The sequence below is a fragment of the Aethalodelphis obliquidens genome, unplaced genomic scaffold (assembly GCF_003676395.1).
Source record: "Aethalodelphis obliquidens isolate GAN/ISIS:26980383/991018 unplaced genomic scaffold, ASM367639v1 scaffold12, whole genome shotgun sequence".
In the NCBI taxonomy this organism is placed as follows: domain Eukaryota; kingdom Metazoa; phylum Chordata; class Mammalia; order Artiodactyla; family Delphinidae; genus Aethalodelphis; species Aethalodelphis obliquidens.
The window spans coordinates 35446178-35452776 of NW_020837956.1; the positions used below are offsets into that span (position 1 = coordinate 35446178).

Sequence of the window (6599 nt, forward strand, 5' to 3'; positions counted from 1 at the left end):
AAAAAAAAAAAAAAAAAAAAAAAACCTTCACCATCCAAACGGTAGCCGCTGGCCACATGGGGCTATTTAAATCTAAATTGTGATTAGTTTAAAATCAAATAAAATGGAATCAATTCTTGAGTCACACTAGCCACATCTCAAGGGCTCAATGATCAACGTGTGGCTGGTATCTTGCACATGAGGCAGCACAGAGATCATTTCTGTCACACAGAAAGCTCTAGTGAACAACGCTGCTATAAACTTTTATTATAGCACCCTCCAAAAAAAGGTTAATAGACTGTAACTAAGCTTAACCGATTTTATTTCTTTATTTAAATTGTTTAATCAAGAAATGTTTTATTGTCAAATATTAATTATAGTCGTAATAATAAGAATAAAGTTATTAAAGCAGTTAAGCTGATTTATCTCGTGGCATAGTTATCAATAAAGCGTTTTAGCATGAAGTTTATAGTATCAACAAATATGGAATGCATATAAATGAAATATAAACTCAACACCTAGCTTGCATGAAGTGGGATTGATTAGCAGCTGTGAGGCCTCAGGGTTTTGAGTATCCACAGCCAGGTAAATCCAGCCCAGCACATGTGTCATGACCATTTCACTAAACTCACATTGTTTTTTAAATATCTACTCATTTTTCTTCAAAAAAGAGGGAAAAAGAAATTATAGGATCCCTATGTATTATGAGCTGGAAAGAATGCAGATTAAAACTTTGAGAAACAGAACTTTGCCTATTCCTGTAAGTAAAACAAACCTGGTTAATACTTTCTCTTATCTATAATGGTATCTTCTATCTTTTCCCAGAATGTGTTACAGTCCATATAAAAGCACCAAGGGGCCAATTAACGTTTGTGTGAGAAGAAACAGGACAAGGGCCACAGTTGAAGACCTTGGGGTCTCTGAAATAAAAACATTTCTCTGACACTTTAACCAAAGTAAATATAAAGGGATTCAACACAATTATTAAAAAAATACATTTTACATGGATGTTATTGCATTATTCTAAGAGCAGTGTATGCTTGCAGCAAAAAAATTTGGAAAATGCAGAGACACGCAAGAATCATCCACATTTCTTCCTAGTTTTATTTCTATCCATCTATCTTTACACAAAGTTGAAACAGCCAAAATAAAATTTTCTATCAGAATAATGAACTTTCAAACTCAAGGTTTGAAATGGAAAAAATTTTTATCACTTTTATTATAATCTTGTAAGAAAATGTTTTTAAAACTTCATTAAGAAATATTTTTTGAACAAGGCCATGGATATCTTAATTGGCATCAATATCTCATTCTTCCAATATAAGTGGTTGCAGATATCAGACAGTCACCATTATGTGGGACGGTCTAACCTAAGATGATATAAAATTCCATGTATTAAACTTTAGCCCTAGGGAAAAAGTGAGAAGCCATTGTAGGGTAAGTATGAGAATATGGGATCAGTAACTGATGGGAAAGAGGTACAAGGAATGTTGGAAGTTTTTTGTGGTGACAGAAATGTCCTCTATGTTGCATTCGTGGTGACGGTGTATACAATTGCTAAATGTAGCACTGTATACAACTGCTAAAATTCATTGAACTGCACGTTTAAGATCTGTGCACTTTGTTGTTATTAATAACTTGATTTTTAAAAATTCTTAGCCTTTCTACAATTTATGATTTACTCCAAAGAAAATGAAATACTTGGGTTATACACTTAAAATATGTACAGGATCTGTATGCAGAAAATTACAAAATGCTGATGAAAAAAATCAAAGAAGACCTAAATAAATAAAGCTTCAAATACTCTTCCTATATGGCAGGATTTGCACCTGGATTCTACCCAAGCCCAAGCAGGGGATAAAGGCAGATGAGTCGGCCACAGACCACGTGCGAGGAGAGAAACCAATCCTGGGAGACAGGTTCACGCTGACATTCACGGAGCTTGGAACCCATGCAGTGAACTGCTTTCCCATTTTGTAAGGTAGTTTTACATTTGTCTGTTTCTTAAACAACCTCTGGTTGACTTAAGAGGTAATGTTAAGAGAGTTAAAAATGTATCTGTACTGGTCAGAATGGCCATCATCAAAAAATCTACAAACAACAAATGCTGGAGAGGGTGTGGAGAAAAGGCAACCCTCCTACACTGTTGGTGGGGATGTAAATTGATATATGGATATCGTGGACACCATGGATATATGTATATGTATAACTGATTCACTTTGCTGTACAGCAGAAACGAACACAACATTGTACATCAGTTATACTCCAATAAAAATTAATTTAAAAACATATTCGGGGTGGAAAAAATCAGACTTAGAAGAAAGATGGAAATGTTGCATAGTTAAAAGCCTTTAAAAATTTGTTTCCACTTAAACATATGGCAACTTAGTCAATCATGTAATCTGGTGAACAAGAGACAAGATTGTAACACTGACTTGTTATTTATAACAAGGCAATATAGACTTGTTATTTATAACAAGGCAATATATTGCTTAGGACTTGTCAGCTTTCGAAGTAGCTGAACATCACGTCCAGTACTCTGCAAAATTCTTTCAGATCCTCTAAAGACAGCTTCAGTAGAAATGTCATCACAAGCCTACTCAGTTGTCTATAGACAGGCGCTCATTTCATTTTTCACTTTGAGAATATATTTACAATCCTTGCAAAGAATCATTCTTCTCTGTCGCACTGCAGTATTTAATTTGGTGCAGAAGGAAAATTGGGTTGCTGGTAAAAGTTGAATCTTGTTTGGGCATTGAATTGTAGCAATTTCAGCTACATCTACATCTGCTGTGCTTTTATGAATCATTTTACATTCCATGACTGTTCTAATTATGATCTAGGCATAATAATGACTACTTTTATTGAGCCCTTGTCACGTGCCGGTCACTGGCGTAAGAGATATAAATAGTTGAATCTTCACATTATCTTGTCAGATAGGGATCATTACCCTCATTTTAGAAATGAGGGAGCTGGGGCTTGAGAGGCTAAGGTGCCCAGGGCTACACTGGGCAGGGCTCCTCCCTGCCTAGGGCTACGCTGCTGGTTAACATGAGAACCAGGAGTTGGACCCGAGACAGCAGGATTCACAGTCCCAGACTCCCTCTAGAGACAGACGTGACCCCCTTGCTAGGCTATGCGTTTTGAGGCTTCAACATTCTTCTCGTTCATGCTGTAGGCGGGAGAAAATGTCTTAATTTTCGGACAGCTCTTTAGAAGTTGGGGCAGATGTTCACTATCATATTGTGACAACCATATTACTACCTGGTTCCATTTCTTCGACTATTGATTAATTCTTTTTTCCCTTGATGAATACATACAGTATAATGATACCAGGTGAAAAGAGGCAATCTGACTAAAGCAGTAGGGCTGGTTTTTGAGTTTGGTGTCGTAATTCACTAATAAGGCTATTTTAGCTGGGCAGTGAACCCCTGGAACTGTAGCTGAAAGTTTGTGTTATTACATATATATATAGGTATATTTATATAGGTATATATATATGTATATACCTATATATACATACCTATATATATATATATATGAGATCTGAAATCAATATATATCTGAATGCATATAAATGCATATGTATTCTGAGGTAACTGCTTAGCTCTTGATTTCAGAAATCTGGAATATTTATTTTATATTCAATTAGGGAATTTGATTTGAGCTATTTTAAGCAGACTCACCTAAAATAATCTGTCACAAGAAATTTATAAAGTTATTAATACTTTGAAATATGACATTTTTACTTATTAGCACCTTACATTGTATTAACGTTCCAACATCTTATAAAAACATGCAATACAGGATTAAAAAAAACAAGAGTTAAGGAAATTGGGGCAAAGGGCAAATAAAGGTAGAAAAAATAAATGAAACCAGGGGAGAGGTTAGTACACAGAATGCCTGCTGTAAAGTGTGTGTCATTTAGGGCATCTCATTTTAAAAATAAAACATTACAGCTCGCTTTCCAAAAAATGTGGCTCCTTGATCAGGAATCTCCATCTTTTTTTTTTTTTTTTTCAGCAGTGGAACTTCCTGTCCTTTTTGATATGTTGTTCTTTCTACCCTGCCTTAGGAAATATTCCACTTGATTTTTGTCTTTTTTTCCTTTTGGTAATAGGCAACCTTCCACCGCAGTTGAGCCAATGAAAAAATCACTTGAGCTTCTTTAAACAAGTGGTCATGAGGAGCATTTGAGGATTCATTTGTCAAGTTAGTTGGAACCTCTTATGTGGGCAAAGCTCATGTTTCCAATTTGGGACTCAGAGCAAGCTATCAGCTGTGTAGCCGCTTGGCATCAGCCCTGAGACCGTGGTATCTTTAGCAGCTCACTGTGTAGGATGACGCCAACTGGATGAGTCGTCCCCGTGGAAAACAGCTCACTCGGCATATGTTTATGAAGCTGCAATTTGGCAGTAGTATCAAGACCTTTCTTCTAGAAATCGCTATGACCAGTACACACAGTGGAAAGATCTGAAAGAGAGGATTCAATTTTTATCTGGGTTCTGAGACTCTCCCTTTCCTGTGCAGATTATGGGGTATACGCTACGTAAAACCATGGCTCGCAAAGTGAAAGCATTGATAACATTCTTTACTCAACATTTTACGTAGATGAGTTGAAAATGATAAAGTGAAATGTAAACACCTCTATACAGAACTGCAAAACATTTTAGATAAAATGTGAAGTGTGCATTATTTTCACTTTGTGCCATTATGAATATGAAAAGAAATCATCAAATACACAAGGCAGAATTTTGAGGGCACAAATGAATGAATTCTCCCACATGTCCTACCTCGTATTTGCAGCGCTACCCCTGAAATAGTTTATTATTGCCACAACAATGCTGTGTAACAACTTCCCTACCCACCCACCCCCAATCTCGGTGGCTTAAAATGTTAATAATTGAGCCGCAAGCTCACAGGTCTGTGTATTGGACAGTGTCGTTTAGGAACCCAGGCTGGAGGGATGGTGCTGGCCACCTGGTACAGGTAGAAGCGTGTGATGCCTCTTAAACCCAAGGTTTCTGCCCATATCTATCGGCCGAAGCAGTTCATATGGCCAAACAAGCCCAACATCAGTGGGGCAGGAAAATACGTTTCCCCCATAGAGACTGATGGAAAGGGAGTGACTATTTGTTGGACAACTGTATGAAGAACCACATAGTAATTTGAAAAAGCAGAGTTTAATATAAAGAATTATTAACTATAACAGGAGGTTGGAGTAACAGAGGATTGGCTAAAAAGAAGTAAAGAAAATGCTAAAGAATACGGGAATAGCAGATCCAAGGAGCAGTCATTCCACCTAGGACTGAGACAAGAGTCCAAGGTACAGACCCCACCCACCCCCAGTGCTGAGATCCAGATCCTACTGGAGGGGTAGGGCCAGCCTTGGCCCACTGGATAGCCCAGAAGTCACTGTGGTGCTGTGGAACTCGCTGGAAATCTGCACTCTGGAATTTGTCAGAAATCACCCTCTTAGTTACGGGGGAAAGCCGTTCACAGGAGGTGTCTCACTAGAGGCTCTCTGCTACAGAACTGCCCAAGAGGGGCTGCCCGGGAAAGCTGCTGGCCACTAGGTGCTGCTGGCCACTGTGCCCTGTAGGAGCCACACTTTGGGGAAGCTGCACATGCTGCAGGAGCCTGCCCGGCACGCACACCAGAACCGGAAAGCAAAACCTGTTTCCTCCTGCAACCTCTCTCTAGCGCCCTCTACTGACAAAGCTTAATATTGTGCCAGCTGGTAAAATATATTTAAATATTTTATTTATTTATTTATGGCTGTATTGGGTCTTCGTTTCTGCGCGAGGGCCCCCTCCAGTTGTGGCAAGCGGGGCCCACTCTTCATCGCGGTGCGTGGGCCTCTCACCGTCGTGGCCTCTCATGTTGCAGAGCGCAGGCTCCAGACGCGCAGGCTCAGTAATTGTGGCTCACGGGCCCAGCCGAGCGGCATGCGGGATCTTCCCAGACCAGGGTTCAAACCCGTGTCCCCTGCATCGGCAGGCAGACTCTCAACCACTGCGCCACCAGGGAAGCCCTACTTAAATATTTTTACAGGGCCCAGAGGAGTTTTCACAGGGCAGGCAAAAAGGATGATTTTGAAGCTCACTCTCTGAACAAAACTGCTTGCTCTGTTGGACCCATGAGTCTCAAAGTGCCCTCCTCTGTTATCCCAGAACCACCCAAGGGGCTTGTTACAGTGCAGATTCCTGGGCTCTCAATGGAACTGACACACTGAATTAGGGTGGAGGAAGGGAGACAGGGATCGTATTTGAAAATTCTACCCCAGCTATAGCTTTACATACATAAAGTTTAAGATCCAGGAGCTCCTTGAGGAAGGACACATTTTTGATTCACTGTTGTTTCCTTGGCTCTTAGCTCAGTATCTGCCACTTATTAGGTGTTGCTTTAGACAGGTTGATTCCTGGGTTGGGTGGTTGAGGGAACCGATTCAAACTTGATCAACTGTGATTGGCCGTAAGCCACACACCCAAACATGCTTTAATGATGTTTGCTTGATAAGTCTGTCCCTTCACTATTGTTGGTGAAACCCAAAGACAACATATCCTCACTAGGTGGCTGCAACAATATCTTCCATCCTATACGTTCTCCTACAATGTGAC

The 6599-nt window shown here is 39.7% G+C and overlaps 1 protein-coding gene across 5 annotated transcripts in view; it reads left to right on the forward strand.

Annotated features, from left to right (window-relative positions):
- E2F6 (E2F transcription factor 6) overlaps positions 1 to 5030 on the forward strand; it is a 33858-nt gene extending 28828 nt beyond the window's left edge. For all 5 annotated transcript variants that reach the window (XM_027113801.1, XM_027113803.1, XM_027113800.1 and 2 more), the window contains 2 exons: positions 1800 to 1960; positions 4100 to 5030. The gene's annotated coding sequence lies outside the window, so the exon portion shown is untranslated. The remainder of the gene's footprint in view (positions 1 to 1799; positions 1961 to 4099) is intronic.
- The last annotated feature ends 1569 nt before the right edge of the window (positions 5031 to 6599 follow it).